Below are 23,055 nucleotides of genomic sequence, written 5' to 3' on the forward strand. Positions count from 1 at the left end.
TTAGTCGGATCGTCAAGGTCGACTCCCACAGAAATGATAGCCACCATCTCATCGAAACATCGGGACACCTTTGCCTCTATCACGCCACCACCAAACTTTTGTTTGGAATAATTTCTATTGGCGTTGCATTTGCAAAGTCTTCGCATTTGGTTTGTCTTCATTGTTAACATGGCTTCATGTTTATCTTCAATATACTGATTTGGTTTCTGTCCTCTACAGCATTCACTTATAGCTATGTCTTCTAGGTGAATCTTTTGAACTAAGTTAATGTGATCGGACCCTGACCTTTCTATGCTCCCATCTTAAGTCTATCTATCCAAATCATATGCATTCTATTGAAACTGTCGAATGTCTTCCCTACGTCCTTGTTAGCATAAGATACAGAGACAAACATTAAATCTGTTTTAAATTCTCAATCCTTTTTACCTGAAACCCGGAGAAGCGGGAACGACCACCCGATAATCCAGGCGTGCGTGGGAACGTGGAACAAGCTCCAATGTGTTGCATGATCGCCACGTGTCCTTCAGATGTGAACCGCCAGGGGCACCTGTGTAATAACACTGTGCCGTCCCTGTCCCTATAAATACACGCCTCACCCCAGTCATTATCTCTTCTTCCACTCTCGCACAAACCCTAGCGCCACCGCTAGCCCTCGATGACGCCAACGACGAAGCGCTTAGCTGCCGCGACCACACCGACGCCGTCATCACGCCGGCCGCGGACATCTTCTTCTCCGCCGTCGCCGTAGGCGTCCTCCGTCGCCAAGTTAGGGCACGGAACATCGAACTGCTCGGCCTCCTCTCCCACTCCATCTAGCAGTTCCTCGTGTGGTAAATAAAACCTCTTTTTACAGTCTTTTTGATCCGATAGATTCATCCTTTCCAACCAGAAGTGGTTTCTGTTGCTACAAAATTGGATCTATCATGTTCTGCATCTCATAGCATGCCTAGTATGTTCACTTATGCTTCACAAAGTAGTTAGATTCCTCACTTGTACTTATTTGTGGGTTCGTACATATCTGGAACCAACTCACTACATATGAGTGAATGTCTTCGCACTATGAGGTCAATGTCTTCTAAACTGATTTATCTTCAAAATCTTCTAAGAATGCATATGACCTCTTCCCCTTCCCTCGCATCTCTAATGCTGTCACAGGTACATGTCCGTGGGAGAATCCCTTGGTTCTCATAGTCTGCATTCATTTGCAGAGTTCTTACAACGTCACATAAATTCTCCTGAAGTGAGTTCCTGTCTGACCAGTAGACGGAAGACTTCGACAATGTTGAAGCCTTTCAGTCTAAACTTCATGACAACTCAAAAATCAGTCAGGAAGGGCGGCAGACAACACCGTGGAAACACTGCTAAGGACCTGCCACCGGATCTCTATGAGTTATACAAGTCAGATCCAGAAGAAACCTATGGAGAACGCAAGAACCGAATCCAATGGATTCGAAGACATTTGGCAGAGGAATGGTTCAAGTACAGATTCATCACCAAGGAGTATGCTGAAAAGAATGCCTTAAAGGGCCCCTGGGGAGATATAATATACAAAGGTCTTCAGCCCAAGTCGAAGTCCGAAGCTATTGCTCAAGGCTTCTACCCCTGCATGATTCGTGGACCTCAGCCTGCTAATGCTGACCCATCCTCTTTGTTATGGTGTCATGAAGATAATTTGTTCAAGCGCAACTATCAGGCTGCAAAGAACACGGCCAAGGAAAACAAAAAGTCTTTGGGATTAGACTTCAACCCAGGCCCCTCTGCACCATGAGCTGGCGGCACACGCGAAGCTGAACCCAATCTTATTGGGCCCTTCTACAACTTAGAAGGTCTCATCACTCACACTCAGGTTCAAGGGGCAGCCGTGGACCACTCTGCAGATGACACTGATTCTGATGAAGCACCTGAACCACCGAAGCCTGTGAAGCCAAAGAAACCAAAGGCTTCAAAGCCCTCTTCTGCACCAAAGGTCTCGCAGGCGAAGCCTCTAGCCACTGCACCTCCTGAAGTCAGTGTGCAGTCTAAAGATCTCTCATGCATCTCCAAGTCTGACAAGTTGAAAAAGCCCATGCAACCCACTAGTCAAGCACTGAATCCTGCTGCTGTTTTGAGAAATGAGAATGACGCCATTGATCTGTCCAACGACGACGCTCTTGGCGATGACGCTCTAGAGCAATTGATAAAGAGCAAGCAAGAGGCGGAAATCTTCAATGATCTTCCTCTCTTTGATGTGGAGATCCAGTACAAGTTTATTGATGAGTGGTTTGACAGCCTAGATGTCAGTTTTGATGATCTTCAGCTTCCAATTGGCCTCAGTGTCTCCTTCCACAGAGTCATTGCTCCTGAGCTGGCTCTTGCTCAGAAAATTGTTGAGCTGAAGCATAAGATCGATTATGAAAAGGCTCAGTTCAAGAAGCACATGGCCAAGCTCAATGTTGAAGACATTCAGAACTTCAAGGTCATGATGCATGAGCTCAAGGAGGCATTCCACAAGAAACGAGAAGAAGCAAAAGGTTCTTGTGACCGCATGAAGAATCTTCTACCAAATGTGTTCAAGGCTACAATGAAGCTGAAAAGCTCAAGGCTTTGTGGCGACCAGGCATTGACCCTAGAATGGCTGCCAAGAAGAAGAAGAAGCCAGCTGTGGCTGAACCAAAAGCATCAAGGCAGGAAGAACCTCGCATTGTCTTCCCAACCAGTATGAAAGGCTCGAAGCCTAAGGTCCCCACAGTGGCTTCAGAATTCAAGAAAACTAGAGCAGCTGAAGCCGAAGCCAGAAAGCGCAAGACCAAAGCCACCACTGATGATGCTCCCCCAACCAAGAAAAGAAAAACAAAGAAGAGAGACCGGGATGCTTCCACAGAGCTCCTTGTTTTCGAGCCAATTTCTGTTGCTTGCCCTTCCTCAGCACATCGAGAATGTCGTTTGGTAGTTCATGAGCCTGCTTTCACAGAGGCTCCTGAAGCTGAAGAGAATCCAGTTGTTGACCCCACCACAGTTGAAGACATTGGTCCTCATGACAATGTTTAAGATGATGAAGTCCTTCCTCAGATCGAGCACAATTTGGTATCATCGCCTGTTCTCACAAACAGCATTGGTCATCCATTGACGCCCATTGCTCAGGATGACTCATGGGCTGATCACCCTCAAGAATTCCCTCATGTTGAAGAAACACCAGTCACTCCCCCACCACAGGTCAACACTCCGATGATTGACAGTGAAGACTTTGAGGCCCAACCAACTCCATCTCCACAGGCGTCGCCAGCATTTTGCAGGCTTCGCAAAGGACCTAGGCCACATGTCACATTGTCAAGTGTTCCCGAAGGAGAAGAGCGCCAATCCGTCTCACGTGAAGTCTTTTCTGAAGCCTCTCCTACTATGAACATTCCTGAATCTAAAGCCAAAGCGGCTGAAGGTACTTCGGCTGCATCAGCCTATGAAGAAGAAGAACCACGTGACGAAGAAAGAGTTGCTACACCCCCGTCCAACCCTGAAGTTGTTCTCAAGGAGAACGTGTCTGACCCTCCAGCTCCTGAGTGGAGGTTACCAACACTGAGGCGGCCAGCAACATCAACACTGAAGCCAATGATGTTGTCATGGCTGAAGCTAATGTGGTGCCTGAAGCTAATGTGGTGCCAGATGACGCTGCACCTGAAGCCAATGCAGCACCAGAAGCAAATCCGCTGCCTGAAGCCAATGCCTCTGCTCCTGTATCTCCTCCAAAGCCACACACCATCGAGCAAGCATAGTGGACAGCTTGTTACCATCCGCTGGCCAATCCTGGTTCCTCCGCCTGCTCCCGGACCTTAGTTTGCCTATCATGTGGAGCACAAGCCTCAGGTCCAGAAGCCAAAGCCAAGGCTACCACGGTTTCCAGGTACTGCAACTTCACCAGGATCATTTAATCTGAATGGATTCAAGGCACACAACACATTCTTCAACAGTGCCAAGAACCCCTACACAAGGCCAAGAATCTCTTCGGACCGATTCTAGAGTTATCAGCAGCGAAGCTATTATTCATGCATCTTGTACAATCAGGGACGCATCTTCCCTCAAATGCATCTTGACTGTGAAGCCATTGCTGGACTGCCATGCCTTGAAGAAGCCCTTGACTGCTTCCGTGATGCGGGTCTGCTTAATTCTGTGACTGCAAAGGAACACTGGAATGAAGAACTTCTGCTTCAATTCTATGCTACCCTCCACATTCGTGGATACAACAGGGATCCGAAGACTTGGATCCTTGAGTGGATGACAGGAGATGTTCATCATGAAGCTAAAGCTCAAGACATCATTGAGCTCACAGCCCTGCCCACTCCTGGTGAATACTATAAACCAGGTTGTCAACAACACCAGAATGCTTTGGAGAGCATTTTCCAGAAGCCAGAACCCAACATGAGTCAAATGCTGAGCATGATGAAGCCTTTGCCACGCGACACTGAATACTCAACCGAATTATTTGTTGAAGACCTAGAGTATCTGCCCCGCACCATTTATCATATCATCAGAAAGACTCTTAGGGCCTGTCAAAGGACATTCATCTGCAGCGAAGCTTGAAGGAGCAATGAAGACTTTGGTTTTCTATATCTTCAATGGCATAAGCTTCAATGCTCAAGACTTCTTCATTAGGCAGTTGGCTGCATCTGGCTCCGACATTTTTGGTCTGAAGTTCTACGCTCCATGGGTAATGCGCCTTATCAAGCTTCACTTTGCCTTCAACTATCAGCCGTCTGCACGCAATCATCTTGTATTCTTGCCAGAGGTTGATCTGTCTATTGAAGCTATTTACCCAGAGCCTGCTAAGGATCCAATCTATCTTCACAACGTTGATCGTCAAAGCTTCACCTAGCCCATTGAAGGAGTTCAGGCAGTCTCTCGTGTTTATCCCTTGGCTGGTAACACACGTGCCCCTCGCGCCCAAACTGACGCCACTGGAAGCACCATTGGCCAAAGGCCTCAGAAGCGATATCGTGTTCTCAATGACCTAGAGCTTCTCGTCGTGCTACATCAGAAACATGATAAAGCGTCAGATGCAAAGCCTCTTGGTGGACGTAAATCGCATTCGCAATCTTGCCACCAAGAATGCCTTTGTTACACATGAAACCTGTCGAAGGTCCTGGAAGAGTTTGACTTTGCTCACTGCTGAAGAAGATCTTCAAGACGATGGCTTCACAGAAAGATTCAAGTTTGACTCCACTCCTCCAAGGAATGCTCACTTGCATCGGACTCCCTCCCTTGAAGACTCTGAGTATTCTTGCTCAGCTACCACGGTGAATGCCAGAGTTATCGATGATCAAGATGATGCCACTTCACCACCTCCACCTTCAGCGCGTCTCGACACTGCACCAAGTTCTTCTGCACCACCAGACCTCAACGACGACCCTGCTGCTTCGCCTGCACCTCATGGGAACGAGTAGAAGCTCTATGTCTTCAAACCTTTTTGGTCATTACTGACAAAAGGGGGTGAAGCATATGAGTTGATAGTCTTCAAGCGGGTCCATATGGGTGGTTGCTTTACTTTTTGCTACTTTTGCCAAGTGCTTACAACTCTCGCTTTTGAAACATTTGGTTCGTTTTGAGTTGTAACACTTAAACTTGATGGTCGTCTGCTACCTTTTTCGACACTATGTGATGCGATGATAAATTCCGCATGTGCGACGATAAATTCCGCACGAAGTTGTTTTGCAGACGTCCATTTTTCATTATGCATGTCATTATCTTCATTATATCATTTCATGCATGATGAATTGTCTTCATAAGTAGAAGAGGAGCTCCGCAAGTACAACCTGCCATGTGCATTTGCATTCAAAAGCAAAATACTTACATGCACATCTTCAGGGGGAGCCTTTCTGCTACTTATGAAGACAATACTTAAAACCTTTACAATTTCACATATTTCTATCCCCGTTGAAAACTTCAACCAGTTTGTCATCAATCACCAAAAAGGGGGAGATTGTAAGTGCATCTAGTGCCACCCCTAGTTGGTTTTGGAGTATTGACGACAAACCTGGTTGAGGGACTAATGTGTTTGTGAGAATTGCAGGATAACACAGGTAGAAGTCCCTCATTGATTCGGGTTTCCTACCGGAGATGACCCCTAAAAATGTATGAAGATATTGAAGTCAAAGGTGGTATGTGAAGACATTCACATTGAAGACTATGACAAGAGAAGACATCGCGTGAAGACTACGGAGTGCGAAGACTTAGTTGTTTCGTCGTTCTTTTTCTTCTTTGTTGAGTCATAGGAACCACCGTACTGTTAAGTGGGGTCCAAGTGAACCAGTCAGAATGACTGAAGTGATGCTTAACCAAAATCCTATGTCTTCGAGCAATGACAATGAGAGCATGGATAAGTCAGCTTTGCTTGTAGCTCAAGTAAAGTTGTCATGTGTGTTTGAAATCTGACCGTTGGAACACGTGTCAGTTCCTTAGTGACCCAGGGTCATTTCGGACAAATCAGGTCGGGTTACCTAGTTGCTATAAATAGCCCACCCCCTACACCATAAATTGGTTGGCTGCTCAGAGTTAGTGCACGACTTTTGTCGTTTGAGAGCAACCCACCTCGAAGCCTTTGAGAGAGAAATCATTGCGAGGATAAATCCCTAAACACCTAGAGCCAAAGAGTGTTAGGCATCACTTAAGTCTTCTTGTCTGTGTGATCTGAAGACTTATTACACTTGAGGATTGTGAATCCTCCAGCCGGTTAGGCGTCGTGTTCTGAGCACCCAAGAGTCATTGTGGATCGCCGGTGAACGAAGTCTGTGAAGGTTTGGAAGTCTACCTTCAAGACTTACCAAAGTAATTGGGCGAGGACTGGGTGTCCTTAGCTCAAGGGGAATAAGGTGAAGACGCGGTCTTCTGAGTTGAATCTCAGCCTCCCTAACCAGACGTACGGTTGTCACAACAACTGGAACTAGTCCAAAAAATCATTGTCTTCAACGAGCCACTGGTTCTATCCTTTCCATCTCTTTATTTACTGTTAGTCCTTGTGAAGTCATTGCCTATTTGCATTATCTTTTGTCTTCATTGAGTGACTGCTTGTTCTGATTGGCTTCATACTATCTTCCATCCTGATCTATACTGCCTAGCTGCTATTAGTCTTTGTGCCTTCATTTCATTGAATACTTGACTTTGGCTTGCTTAGTGTAGTCTACCTTCCGCTGCATGATAATAGGTTTATTTCTATCGTTTGTCTTCGAAAATTCTATGTTTTGAAGACTTTCATAAAAATCTCCTATTCACCCCCATCTAGTCGATCACTAACACTTTCAGAGGCAAGTAGCATGTATGCGTGCAGACACTCACGCTGACCTGTCAAACCATGTAATGCATGCACATCACCCTCTCAATCAAAGTCCTGCTCATGGTGCAACGCAAACAGCGAGCCCATCACCTGCGCGCCCCGACGGTGCCTGACATTACTGTTTAGACGTTTGCTGGTGGCCTCCGCAAACACCGAGCATGTATTCACCTGGCTCAACACCAACGGTCATACTCGTGCTTGGGCGCCGAGCTGCTCGACATTAGCCATGGCTCTACACATGACACCACAATGTGACTCGGTGCCTTGCTCATGTATATCATCCATCACAACGACAATCTATAAAACATCCTAGCAAGAGAGGGTACTATGGTACCTATATATGTATCACGAGCGACCGATCATAGCGCCACTGCACACGAGTGTGTGTTTGATAGATTCGTCCATTATTCCTAAGTTATGCATGGTTATGTGGTGTCTAATAGTGGTCGTCGAAGGGTAGCTGGCGACAAGAGCGGTTGCATGGATGCCTGGTTGTCAATACATGCCGCATATGCTTCAAAGGCTCGTCATCCAGGAGTTCACATTTTACCACCACGCCAGCGTCTGGCCGCCCTAGCCTACCGAAACCCCTTCCATCGCTACCGTGCGCTTTCCGCCTGAAACGATCACCGTCTATCCAGAACGTCAATGCCGCATTCATGGGACTTAACTGCAGGTGCAGTTGGTGTGTCATTGACATGCGGGCCAGATGCCTGTTGGGCCCACATGTCAGTTACCCAACTGCACCTATAGTTAAGTCACTTAAGCAGCGTGCACATTCTCGCCCGACACGACCTCTCACTGGCTCCGGCCTTGCAGCAGCGCGACGATCGAGAGAGCGCCACCCGCGCATCATCCCGGTGCAAGCGACTGCTCCGCGTTAATGACACCACGGCCATCCTTCTGTCCTCCGCCCACATTAATGACACGGGACTGCCGACGAACGTATTCCGTCACCAGCGGTCCATCCGTCTACCGCGGCTCAATGCCATTCACCCGCTATATTAACTTGAGCCATGTTTGACATGAGAAAAATCTAATAAAGCACTCCATGAGATGGGAAGAGAAGGAGTATGGATTTCTCTCATGCATCGGGGAAAAAGAAAAATGTGGGCGTGCCAGTGTACCATAGTACACAAAGAAAAGTGATACGGGAAATGTGTATTTCATTTATCTCTTTCGATGGACAAAATTACAAGATCCCATAAAAAATGGTTGCGCTTCCTGGCCTACTAGCGCGGCCTGTCTGACTATGGCGATGTGTGGTCTCCTGGTTCCCGGGGCCTCGAAAAGCTCCCGGTTAATTACTCTCGTGGGTTGCTTCGCGAGATACCTCCGATTAAGTTGTGTGGTCGTCTTCTTCGTCATGGCTTCGCATTCTCCGTGCATGATGTTGATGGTGTTTGTGTGGTGTGGGCGGCGGCAAAGCCCGTGTCCTCCTCGGTACACGTGCCGCTCAAAACATGGATTTGTGTTGTCCATGTTCGCCCTCGCTGTCGCGCCTCGTTGGTCTTGACAGCGTTGATGTAGTCGGTGTTGAAGTTGCATGGGTCCCGCTCTGCTCGGACTTCTTGACGATGTAGCGGTTTCGTCAGGAGACGCAAGGGGTTCGCCTTGCGAGAGTATTCTTATGGAGACCGGCATCGGTGTAAAACCAACTCTCACTCATATCGGCAATGCCGGTATGGTTGGCACCACATCTCGGCTGGACGCCGTATTTACGACAGTCCGTCAAGACAAAGGACGCCGCCTCACGGGGCCATCAAAACTTAGTGTTGGTGAAGTCACGATGCCTCCTTGCCATCACGCCTCGTCTTCATGGGCTTTGTGTCGCAAATAGCACCATGTAGTGGTAAGGGTTGGTGAAGCCACGTCATTGTGTAGCGCCATCTTCTTCACATCGCGGGCTCCATGTTACGAGCAGCACCGTGGGCATGTGTCATCTTCATGGCTACGAGCCATGGGCTCCATCGAGGTAGACATTGATGGTGATGTCCCGCGAGCTTCATGCCTTCGTCCTATGCGGCACCATCTTGATGATGTTGATGATGGACGTCAATCCTAACGAGCTCCATGTCTTCGTCACCCTTCGAGGCACACGGCAGCATCCTTGCAAGCTCCATGCCTTCGGTCTAGCTTGATGATGTTGATGTTGGCGTCATCTTGGCGAACTCCGTGGCGCCATGCCCGCGGAACACGTCGAAATCCTCCGAGCTCCGCGCCTCCGTCCTCCATGGCACCGCCTTGATGAAGAAGACGACGGGCATCGTCCTAGCGAGCTCCATCTCGCCATCCTCCGCGGCACGCGACGGCATCCCCCGAGCTCCGCGCCTCCGTCCCTCATGGCACCGACTTGATGAAGAAGACGACATGCGTCATCCTAGCGAGCTCCGTGTCGCCATCCTCGCGGCACGCGACGGCATCCCCATGAGCTCCATGCCTCCCTCTTCGATGGCGCCGTCTTCAAGAAGAAAATGACGGGCGTCGTCTAGGCAACCTCTATGTCGCCATCCTCCACGGCACCACCTTGACGAAGTGGATGTAGGCGGTGTCCCTCGAGCTCCATGGCGCCATCCTTCGCGGAACGGAGGCAAGCTCCATGCCACGATCCTCTGCGACCCCGGGTTGATGATGTTGTTGATGGGCTTGGCGGTGTCAATGTAGTCTCCTGTTCCGGCGGTGGCATCCACCGCCTCCATTGCATTTGGTAGGACAAGAGCGCCGCATCGTCCCTGGCCACCTCCGCTGGGTTCATCGGCCGCCACCTCCATTACACTGGTACGAGAAGAGCTCCTCATCGTCACTAGCCATCTCCGCTGGGTTCGTCGTCTGCCACCTCTATTGCACCTGGTACGAGAAGACCATCGCGTCGTCCACGGGCATCTCTGCCCGGCGCATCGTACACTATACCTGGTACATGAAAAAAATACATACGTACCATAGCGAGAAAAGGGCATGCTAGCTCATAAAACCATGATGCATGGCTCCATGGTTGTCACCGCCAGTGTATCCGCCGAGAGACTGCGAAGGCGCCACCGCGCTCCTCCTTGGCGCACGCGTCATGGCCATGGAGGCGTCCTCCATGGGAACGTCTCTCTCCATCTGATGCATGGCTTGCACACCACCGCCGCCGCAGGCGCTTCCATTACCGCACGCTTGAGGTCTTTCCTCGGGCTCCTCTCCGGCTCTCCCCTCCTCTCCGTGTTTGTATTTCGGGCCCTGGTAAATTAAGAACGTAAAAGAAGAAGAAAAAGAAACAAGGGCATGCATTGTACTGTCCTTGAACATGCATGGGCAACTAAAGAGCCACAAAACGACTGTGAGCGTTGCTGTCGCCGGCCGGCGCATCTTCATGCTTGGACGGGGTGTTGTTGCCGCCGCCACATACGCCGGTCTTCTCACATGTGTACTGCAATGTAGCGAGCGCCGCCGCGTACACACCGCCATGGGCGCGCCTCTCCCGGCTGGCTTCCGTCTGCTCTCGTATGCCCAAGCTTTATAGATAGGGAGGAGCCGGGGCGGCTGCATGGTCGGTGCAAACTTTCCTTGCAATCACAACGGACCAACCCTTTTCATCAATAATATTTCCTTCCAACTTAAGTTCTTCTTTCCGATGTGCTGCTTTATTGCCTTGTATGCGTGCACAAATAAAGGCAAGTAATCTGATTCATACCTTGCACATACCTTGACACAATGATCCTCGAGATCGGTCTCATGTGTTTCCACAAAACCGATGACTTTGCTGTCTGGTAGCTTGCTGAATATATGTACACGTACGGATCCAAAAAGTTCCTTGCCAAAACATGATCCCGTTCATGTCTGGCCCATGTGTCTGTTCAAATCAAATGGCAAGACAAGGATACATATGCGTGATTAGCTAAATACATTGGGTATTCGTGTATGTATATGTGCGCTTGCCGGCCGGCCGCAAATACTCGAGTACATATTTGTACATTCCCGCAAAAAAGAGTACATATTTGTACCAGCTCTAGGTACGTGCATGCGTTGGGCTGATTTTAATTAGCCGGCCATTAGCCCATTAACAATTACATTGGGCTAGGAGTAGTTCATAAGCCCACAAATGCAATATAGGCGCCATGCACATGTAATACAAGCACGTACACAGAGGCACCTCTTCCTCCGTGTGTACAACTAGATATTATTGGTTCAAATCACCATTTAGACAACTTTTATTTTAAAATTGTCCCCTCTCCTTATTTTTGTACTATTTGTAGTGCAAAAATCTCATCGAACAAATGCCCACTCACTGAGTCAGGTTCAAGTGCGGAGCAAATCGAGCTTCACTCGGTGAAAATTTATTCTTCGCTTGGCGCATGATTCATATGCAGCCTAAAGAACGGGTTCAAAGCTGACCTCTTCGTGACACCATGAGCATGGTTTGGTAGATGATTGGTTAGTAACAAAAATAGTGTAGGCATGTCCATTCACACTTGTATTATGTAGGGAGCTCGTTGGATCGCATAACACGCATGATGCTCGTCAATAAAGCAGACCTATTTCGTCTTCATTCCAGGGCGAAACATCGTGCCTTGTCCTGAATTTTTTTTAACCAAACTTGTCGCGACCGTCTAGCTGCTATGGTGTCAGCCGACTCGATTGGAGGGTTTCACAGATTCACGCTGGCCGCACTAGCGCGTTGCACTGCTCCCGTGATCTCTTTGTGTTGATGCAGGCGAGGCATCGGTAGACCGTCGATAGCTTCCCTTCATTGAGCGAACCATCACACCATCCATGGTGTGACAATTCTTGTGGTGCGCCGGGATGCCATCGGCCTTACGTATAATTGAGGGGTTGATATTGCCCCCATGGTTCATTGTTGTTGGAGACGGGGTTGCAGAGACGGATCGGCTCCACCTTCGTGAGTGCAGGTGTTGCCTTCTGGCGCCCATCGTGCATGTCGGTGTAGACGATTGGTTGTCGGGTTGTCATCGGTGTTGTTAGGGACGCACGGGTATTGTTGCACCCAAACACCGAGGACGTAGTTCATTGTAATGGTTGTCGTCTGAATGCCGTCGATGATGATAGGGAGTGTCTCTCCATGGCTGCAAAGATGTTGGAGGAGCACAACAAGAAACACCAAAAAACAGGCGGAAGAAAGAGAAAGAAAAAAAGTTGCATTTTTTTAAATGTTGGCTTTCCCGTTATACACCAGCTTCTAGGCGTGATATCCGAGAAGGCTACCAAAGGAACTTGTCATTGCGAACTGTCAAAAGACCTTGACGATTGCAACTCAACAACTTAAATAAGCTTCGGTTTATGTGTGTCGTGCATGAAGACGCCGTGTTTCGGGATGCTTCCGAGAGGCAACAGAAATTCATACTCTAGCCCATCATCATATTGAGGGCCCCCATAGCTCAACATGCCCCTTGCACATGCCTCATGAACTCAGAGACTTGGGTGTGGTAAGTTCAGGATAAATGGTTTTAAGACAACAACTTGGTGATTTTTCTTCGTGCATATTGAGGGGTGGTGAACAGCTACCTCCCACCTTCCTTCTAGTGGATCCCTTTCTGCTTGGGACCACTTGATTGCTTCTTGTACTGTTGAGATTTTTCTTGAATTTTCTTCATGGACTTTGGGAATTTTATTTTGATTGCTCACGTGGATGATTGATTGGCCGCGAACTTCATGGACTTGCTTTGACATTCGGCTAAACTTCTTGAGGACTCTTCTTCCAGGATTCCTAGGGACCCACCTTGAGAACTTGGAAGGCAACTATTCACCTCTATGGACTAGGAAAAACCCTCTAGCACATTATCTGGGGCTTCTGGTGGCGCACCCCAGGGTTGCCATGTGACAACGTACCAAACCAACTTGTGTTGGGTCAGGTAGCCCTCCATGATCTTTTCCTATAGTCTTCCCTGGAGTGCAAGCCTCTGTGAACACGAGGCATGCCGGGAAACATGAAGAGCGTGGGTCTCAATACTCAGAAGTGCCCAAGTAATCATCTCCGCTGCCTCCGAAAGCATACACCTGGTACGTGTCGTGCATTGTGGGTGTAGGAGCCGCTCCACCTACAACTTGACACATTGTGCCGCCCTCCAACAAGTCCTAGGGTAGCTGAAACTTCTATCAACAGCATAGTGTGATAGGGGAAAGCCATTTTTCTGTTGGACTTAGTCCATAAAAATTGGGGAAAACTAGATATATCCATGAAATGCTAAGGAGAATGCATCATGGATCCGGAAGCCCACAGAAAAAGTTTCCCCAATAAAAAAATCGAAAGGCAACAAAAGAGGCAAAAATTTAAGAAAAATATTTTTAAGGAACCTTCCATTTATTGGGGGCATAGGTCAGACTCTCTGGGAATCAACGAGCTGGTATGCTCCCCCGCCGTAGACTTGCTCGATGACGTATGTCCTTCCCACTTTGGCTCAAACTTGCCCTTCGTCCTGTGCGTCATGATGATGGGCCGCTTGAGCCCGCGGACCAACTTGCCTTTACGAAAGATGTGTTCCTTGACGAGCTTGTCGTAAGCTCTCACCATATTCTAGCGGTAAAGCTTGAGGTTCTGTAGGGCATGAAGTTGTCCCTATTGAAGGGCATTGAGCTCCTGGAACCGCAGTTGTACTTGTTCGTCCTGGGTTATCTCATCTTGGACAGCCACCCTCAAAGAGGGCAGTTGGACCTCAAGTGGTAGGACCGCCCCACTCCTGTAAACGAGATAAAATGGAGTCACCTGTGTTGGGGTATGGACCGTGACGCGGTACGCCCATAAAGACTCGAAGAGACGGTCATGCTAGTCTCTCCTATTCCTTCTCACTGTTTTCTTGAGTATCTTGCTGAGTGTCTTGTTGAAAACTTCAATTGCGCCGTTAGCTTGGTGTAGATGGTGGGGATGTGGTGATGAAGTTAAGGGGAGAGCGGTACGCCCATCGCTTCGACTATGCTTAGTCATATCCGTCCGTCTTGTCATTGGCTAATGAGAAAGTGGGTGGCCTTTGCCTCGTTGGTGCTCGGCCTAGTGGTGTCCGCCTTGTTGGTGTCGGACTGGATGACTTGCCTTCGCCTTGTCGGTGCTTAGCAAGATATGGATTGCTTCATAAGAAAAAGACATGTCAGTGGTGTACAGCTTTGCCTCGCCGGTGCTTGGGCGATGTTGTGGTCGTGCGTCATGTGGATGTTGGGGTAGATGTTGACGATGTTTCCGCCTCAACAAGTGGCAACACAGGGTTAGCATGAAACCATGCAAGGTGGCCTTGGACGAGCTTCTTGTCAGCAGAAGTGTAGAGATTGATCTCCGCCTCAGTGGTGCCATAGAAGGCGCTCCTACCTTGGGTGAGTTCCGTGTTGGTGGAGATGTCGCCCGCCATTAGGTGAGCTCTATGTCGACGATGGGGTCAATGTCATTCCCGCCTCAGGAAAGCTCCTTTTCTAATGGCATAGATGGCGTCCTTCCTTGGACAAGCTCCGTATCTGCAACAGTATGGCTGGTGCTCCGCCTCAGCGGCGGTGTAAATGACACCCCACCTGGGGTGAGCTTGTGCCGGTGACGATGTAAGCAGCGTCCCAATTTAGCACATTGAGCAGCGTAGATTGCATGACACCTTGGGCGTGCTTCGAATCAACGTCAGTGTAGACCGATCCCTACCCGGGCCAAGCTCCTCCTAGACAGTAGTGTCGACCAAGCCCCTCTTCAGGCAAGCTCCACGTCGATGGTGGTGTAGATGGTGCCTCAACATTGATGGGCTACGTGTCGATGCTGGCTGTTGGTGTCCTGCCTTGGGTGACCTCAATGTTGTGGGTGGTTGACAATGCTCCGCCTCGGATGAGCTTCGAGATGGTGTAGAAGATGCCCACCATTAGGCGAGCTCTGTGCCGACTATGATGCAAAAAGTACACCGACCTCGGGCAGGATCCAAGGACATGTAGATAGCCCCTGACTTTACGCGAGCTCAATGTTGACGGTGGTGTAGAAGGTGCTCCGCCTTGGAGCTTGCTCCGCATTGGTAGTGGTGTAGATGGTTCCCCATCTTTAGCCAAATCTGTGTCGATAGAGGTGAAAAAGGAGCCCTGCCTAACCAAGCTCCATGTCGACAGAGGTGGATGAAACCCGTCTTGGGGGCAGTCCGTGCGGTCAAAGGTGTAGTCGGCGCCCCGCCTTGGGGCCACTTAATGTCGACGATAGTGTGGATGGTACCCCGCCTTGGATGAGTGATGTGTCACCTCTGGCAAGCTTCAGTTGGTGGATGCATTGAAGACCCTTCACCTGGTGAGGACGGGACGGCGCATGGTGTCTAGTGGACGATGCAGCCCTGTATGCCATCACCTTGAGTTGTGGCCAAGCTCCCCACCGAGGACATGATGCATGTCGTGGTGGAAGTGCTTGTCGTAGATGGTCCTATGCTCACCGTTTTTGAGTGGGTTTAGGGTTCTACCACTGTCTTGACGTCTTACCATCATTTACAATGTGGGGGTATGTTAGGATGGCCCCTGCTCTAAGTGGCGAGTTGGTGAAGACTGTCGTTGATGCGTTCATGTTGAGGACGATAACTTCGGGATTCGCGCCTCATCCTACCTACACCCTGCGCCTCATGTTGAGTACTCGACGCTCCTTTATCATGGAACCGCCTTTGGATATGGTTCATGTGTTCCTAGAGATGGCAAAGATCCACACCTTGAATCGTCGCAACCTGGTGTCGTGTCTCACAACACGGAAAGGTGAACCTACTTCCGTTGGAGAATGATCACCATCAACCATCGAGTTGTGGAGACATGGCGCCCATGCACCTCTTCGAGTATTGTTGAGGTTGAGGGAGACTGTAGGGCCTTGCAATACTTGACCCTCAGTGCGCCATGCTGTTGGTGCTCTACGTGCGTAGTCTCAACAGAGGTGTGGAGGGACATCGCACTTGCCTGCCTATTGGTGGCCGTAGCACGGACGGGTTGAGCTGCCTCCACATCTCCGTTCCTGTACGCCCTTGTTGACTCCTTCAATAGGGCGAGGCTTGAGCATAAGCTCACAACGCTCATTGTTCGCCTTGGGTGTCACTCGCCTTTGCACCTTCGTGGTCTGGATAGTTTGAAACTACGCAGATTCCGGGACTTGGTGCACGTAGACCATGGCGGTGAGCTTGATGACGGTCGTTGAGGGAGTCCTGGATTAGGGGGTCTCCGGACAGCCGGACTATATCCTTTGGCCGGACTGTTGGACTATGAAGATACAAGATTGAAGACCTCGTCCCGTGTCCGGATGGGACTCTACTTGGCGTGGAAGGCAAGCTAGGCAATATGGATATGTATATCTCCTCCTTTGTAACCGACCTTGTGTAACCCTAGCCCCCTCCGGTGTCTATATAAACCAGAGGGTTTTAGTCCATAGGACAACATACAATCAGACCATAGGCTAGCTTCTAGGGTTTAGCCTCTCCGATCTCGTGGTAGATCAACTCTTGTACTACTCATATTATAAAGAATAATCAAGCAGGACATAGGGTTTTACCTCCATTAAGAGGGCCCGAACCTGGGTAAAACATCGTGTTTCCAGCCTCCTGTTACCGTCCGCCTTAGATGCATAGTTTGGGACCCCCTACCCGAGATCCACCGGTTTTGACACCGACATTGGTGCTCTCGTTGAGAGTTCCTCTGTGTTGTCGATGTTAGGCTTGATGGCTCCTTCGATCATCGATAGTGATGCAGTCCAGGGTGAGACTTTTCTCCCCGGACAGATCTTTGTATTCAGCGGCTTCGCACTGCGGGCCAACTCGCTTGGCCATCTGGAGCAGATAGAGAGTTACGCCCCTGGCCATCAGGTCAGGTTTGGAAGCTTAAACTACACGGCTGATATCCACGGACACTTGATCTTCGACGGATTCGAGCCCCTGCCTAGTGCGCCACACGGCCATGATGAGCATGATCTAGCTCTGCCATCGGACAGTGTCCAGGAGGTCGCGCCTGCAACCGCTCCGACCCTCAATTCGGAGCCAGCTGCGCCTTCCATGGGCGGGTGGATAGACCCCGCCACGGAGTCCGCACTCTCATCGGCGATCGAGCCAAGTATCGACCTTACCTTTCATGAGAGCCGTGATGCCGAACTACCGGATTCCTCCCCGGCCACGGACTCCCAACCGCCCGCGCCCGTGCCTATCGAATCCGATTGGGCGCCGATCATGGAGTTTACCTCCGCGGATATCATCCAACACTCGCCTTCGGCGAAATACTGAACTCATTAAGGTCTCTCTCCTTGTCAGGAGAGTCCTGGCCGAACTATGTCCGGCAGGATTGGGATGCGGATGACGAAGAAATTCGCCGCCCACCCACCACCCACTTAGTAGCCACTGTCGACGACTTAACCGACATGTTCGACTTCGACTCCGAAGACATCGACGGCATGGACGATAATGCGGGAGGCGAAGAGGAACCAATGCCCACCGGGCACTGGACAACCACCTCATCATATGATATATACATGGTGGACACACCCAAAGAAGGCAATGGCGATGAGAGAGCGGAGGATGACCCCACCAAAAAGCAACCCAAGCGCCAGCGTCAACGGCGCCGCTCTAAGTCTCGCCAAAGCAAAAGCGGTGACCCCGGCACAGGAGATAATAGCACTCCCGATAGTGCCGAAGACGACAACAATCCCCTCCAGCAAGATTTAGGGCAGGAGGATGGAGAAGCCAGCCCTCCAGAGAGAGCGGCAGATGGAGAGGCGGAGGATGATAATTACATGCCTCCCTCCGAAGACAAGGCAAGCCTTGACGATGACGAATTCGTCGTGCCTGAGGATCCCGTCGAACAAGAGCGCTTCAAGCGCCGGCTTATAGCCACGGCAAATAGCCTTAAGAAAAAGCAACAACAGCTTCAAGCTGATCAAGATTTGCTAGCTGCCAGATGGACTGAAGTCCTTGCGGCCGAGGAATATAAACTCGAACGCCCCTCCAAGAGTTACCCAAAGCATAGGTTGCTACCCCGACTGGAGGAGGAAGCACTCAGACCTACATCTCCAGCATATGATGCGGCTGACCGGCCACCTCGTGGCCGCGATAGAGAGGCATTTCAGCCAAAAACCCAGCCCGCACCCCGACACCACTCAAATAAAAATGACAAGATATGGGGAAACATGCTAGATCTGCGAGACATATTGGAGGACAACGCAAAACATGCAAGATCGACCTACGGATCACGAGGGCGCGCCAATGCAAAACGATAACTGTCATGCCAGATACAGTAAAAGTAAATCCGACCGGGCTGAACACAGCGGGCAAGACTCATTTGAGCTACGTCGCGATATAGTCCAGTACAGAGGCGCCGCACACCCCCTATGCTTCATAGACGAAGTAATGGATCACCAAATCCCAAAGGGTTTCAAACACGTAAATATCGAATCATATGACGGCACAATAGATCCTGCGGTATGGATCGAGGATTTCCTCCCGCACATCCACATGACCCGCGGTGATGATCTACATGCCATCAAATACCTCCCACTCAAGCTCAAAGGACCGGCTCGGCATTGGCTCAACAGCTTGCCAGTAGAGTCCATTGGCTGTTGGGAAGAACTGGAAGCCGCATTCCTCGACAACTTCCAGGGAACTTAAGTGCGACCGCCAGATGCCGATGACTTGAGCCACATAATTCAGCAGCGAGAGGAGTCGGCCAGGCAATTCTGGACACGGTTCCTAACAAAGAAGAATCAAATCGTCGACTATCCGGATGCAGAAGCCCTAGCAGCTTTTAAGCATAACATCCGCGATGAGTGGCTCGCCCGGCACCTTGGCCAAGAAAAAGCTGAAATCTATGGCTGCCCCCACGACACTCATGACCCGCTTTTGTGCGGGAGAAGACAGCTGGCTGGCTCGCAGCAATAACATATCAAAGAACCATGGTACTTCGGATACCAAGGATGGCAATGGCAGGTCACGTCACAACAAACATAAGCGCCGCATTAACAGTGACAATACCAAGGATACGATAGTCAATGCTGGATTCAAAGGCTCTAAACCCGGTCAGCGGAAAAGCCATTCAAAAGAAGCACTCCGGCCCCGTCCAGTGTGGACCGTATACTCGACCGCTCGTGTCAAATACACGGCACCCCGACAAGCCAGCCAACCATACCAATAGGGATTGTTGGGTGTTCAAGCAGGCTGGCAAGTTAAATGTTGAAAACAAAGATAAGGGGTCACATAGCGATGACGAGGAGGAGCCCCGGCAGCCGAACACCGGAGGACAGAAGAAGTTCCCCCCACAAGTGCGGACGGTGAACATGATATACGCAACCCACATCCCCAAGAGGGAGCGGAAGCATGCACTAAGGGATGTATATGCATTGGAGCCAGTCGCCCCAAAGTTCAACCCATGGTCCTCTTGTCCGATCACCTTCGATCGCAGGGACCACCCCACTAGTATCCATCATGGAGGATTCGCCACACTGGTCCTAGACCCAATCATTGACGGATTTCACCTCACTCGAGTCCTTATGGATGGCGGCAGTAGCCTGAACCTACTTTACCAGGACACAGTGCGCAAAATGGGTATAGACCCCTCAAGGATCAAACCCACAAAAATGACCTTCAAAGGCGTCATACAAGGTGTAGAGGCCCATTGCACAGGCTCAGTCACACTGGAAGTGGTCTTCGGATCCCAGATAACTTCCGAAGCGAAGAGTTAATCTTTGATATAGTCCCGTTCCGCAGTGGCTATCATGCACTGCTCGGGCGAACCGCATTTGCGAGATTCAATGCGGTACCGCATTATGCATACCTCAAGCTCAAGATGCCAGGACCTCGGGGGGTCATCACAGTTAATGGAAACACAGAGTGCTCTCTCCGCACGGAGGAGCACACTGCAGCCCTCGCAGCAGAAGCACAAAGCAGCCTCTTAAGGCAATCCACTAGTTCTGCGATTAAGGACCCGGACACCTTCAAGCGTGCCCGGAGTAATCGGCAACAAGACCGCCTGGCACGTTCCGAGCTCGCATAGCAATGCGGCCCCCACCCCGGTCCCAGCCAAACGGCAAAATCCGTGCCACGCGTACATAATTACGCATTAAAAATACCATGGGCACAGGTGGGGACAAGGGCACGACTACGACATGCCCCAAGACGCGGCTCAACCGCACTAGGGGCTTCCCACTCTGTTATTTTTCTCTTTCAGGACTTTAATCTCTGGAAATCATGTCCAGCAGTATGATTGCCGGACACATGATGCAGCAACCAAGGAGGCATAAAGCTACGTCGCACCGCGGAACTCCCAGGTGGATTATGATAACGAGTGAAATACTTGCTTTAATACCATTCCTCAGCTTGCCCTTGGAAGGGACATGTCAAATAGTCTTACTTTTTGTTTATCGCACTACTTGTATCATTCATCTTTAACGCACCTTTTTGAATAAACAATGCATAGCACTAAGACTATTATTGCATTCTTCCTTTATACACATATATATATATATATATATATATATATATATATATATATATATATATATATATATATATATATGTTCATTCATGACATCCAGCACCCGTACACTCTAGTATGGCCAATACGCCAGGGGCTTAAGCATACCCCATAATATGGCATGAGAAGTCCAAACACTTTCGACAGTGCGGCACCCTGAACTTATAGCACTATATGCATCAGCTCCGAATCATGTCTTGGGTCAATAGTTGGGTTTGCCCGGCTCCCATGTTTTGGTACCTTACGTTCCGCTATATCGGCTAAGGTAGCACTAGGAGAACTACTGCAATTGTGCCCCGGTTCTGCTGGGCTAAGCACCTCAATAGAGAAAGCTAAAACTGACTGTCATGATAAGGCGAGAGACTGGTCGCTGTTCGAGAGGTTTCGAGTCCCTAAAGACTTATGCCGCTTAGAGCGAGGAGTTGTCTTTGTCCATCTTAAGGCGTGTATAGCGCCCCAAATTCGGCCTTCCGAATACTAGGGGCTTCACCAAAATTTAAAATTATAGAATTCTATGGCTAAGTGAGAGTGATAAAGCATTATAGTCCGATTGCCTTGTTCATTGTGTTGAGCACCTCCCTCGAAGGACCCAAAAATGGGAACAAGAGTGCTCAGGTTTATCCCGAACACCCTAGCACTCGTGGCATGGGGGCAGAAGCCGACGACTAGCCATCTCTCAAATTTGATAAACAGCCGAACAAAAGGTAATATTTTAAATTCAAACAAGCGTTGCATAACGCATATGAAAAAGTTTTCATACCACAGGATCACACGAGCAAGTTCATTCAAATATTACATCTTTCGCACACTTGTCCGCTACAAGACGGGCACCCTTCAGGACACCCTCATAATACATCTCGGGGTGGCGATGCTCCTTGCCCTGCGGCGGCCCCTCCTTCACCAGCTTCTTGGCGTCAATCTTGGCCCAGTGCACCTTCACACGGGCGAAATCCCGGCGTGCACCCTCGATGCAGACGGACCGCTTGATGACTTCCAGCCGTGGGCAGGCATCCACAAGCCGCCTCACCAGGCTGAAGTAGCTGTTGGGAAGGGCGTCGCCAGGCCACATCCGGACTATAAAGCCCTTCATGGCCTGTTTGGCCGCCTTGTGCAGCTCGGCCAGTTGCTTCAGCTGGTCGCTCATAGGCATCGTGATGAGGACATGACTACCTTGGATATGACCAAAAATATTGCATATATGCATATTTGTCAGGTGATTTCTAGTGCAAACTATTCAATAATCTATTTATGTTATCCAGAACAAAAATACTTCACACACTTTTGTGTTTTGTCTAATTGCAGGTGTATGGGACATTTGTACAATCCACATATGAAGATAAGGAAGAAAGAGATGTTTATTTGCTGTCCAAAAAGTTCTCTCACGTCACTTTTGGCCCAAGAGAAGATAGAGTCCAAGTCTCTCACGTTCTGGATTCAGATTCGTACTGCACAGACATACCTGACTCAAAACGCACACAAGTTTTTCATACGGACTCCGAATTGGGTGATTCTTTTTTTGTTGGAAACTAGATTTCGTGCACTTTCCAACCCAATTGGAATCACCTTCAAATTCGTCCGGAGCGTTGAGTTGTGGACGAAACAATCTGATGCTGCAGCAGAATCCGAGTCAAACTACAAGTCCAAAGGTGTTACATCACCTCCACTTGGGCCCATGAGCCTTGTATGACCTAGGGTTAGTTTTAGGCTGCCTTGGGACGTCCTCCCACCTCCTTGGCCGCCACCCCTTGCTCCTATATAAGTAGATCCATCTAGTAGCTTTTTCCTTGGGATTTGTTTAGTTAAAAGTTAGCCATTGCAACTTCGTGTACTTCGTTTGTGTCCAACGACCAGACCAAGACCGCTTCCGGATCCCCACCATTATCAATACTTCATATTTATTTGCAATATTCAGATTGCTTTATCATATTCTTGCTCGTTCTTCGATTGCTTGCAGGAATAGACCTTCGTGGTCAGGCTGACCGTGCTTCCAGCATCGTCAGTAACCTCAGGAGATTGGTTTAGCGATTGCTAAGGCGCAACGTCGTGCACGTTTGTAGTCGGATCGTCAAAGTCTTCTCCACCAAATCGATAGTTATCATCTCATCGAAAGATCGGGACACCCCGCCTCTATCAAGTGATGAGGACATGACTACCTTGGATATGACCAAAAATATTGCATATATGCATATTTGTCAGGTGATTTCTAGTGCAAACTATTCAATAATCTATTTATGTTATCCAGAACAAAAATACTTCACACACTTTTGTGTTTTGTCTAATTGCAGGTGTATGGGACATTTATACAATCCACATATGAAGATAAGGAAGAAAGAGAT

Source organism: Triticum dicoccoides, chromosome 1A (genome assembly GCF_002162155.2).
Source record: "Triticum dicoccoides isolate Atlit2015 ecotype Zavitan chromosome 1A, WEW_v2.0, whole genome shotgun sequence".
In the NCBI taxonomy this organism is placed as follows: domain Eukaryota; kingdom Viridiplantae; phylum Streptophyta; class Magnoliopsida; order Poales; family Poaceae; genus Triticum; species Triticum dicoccoides.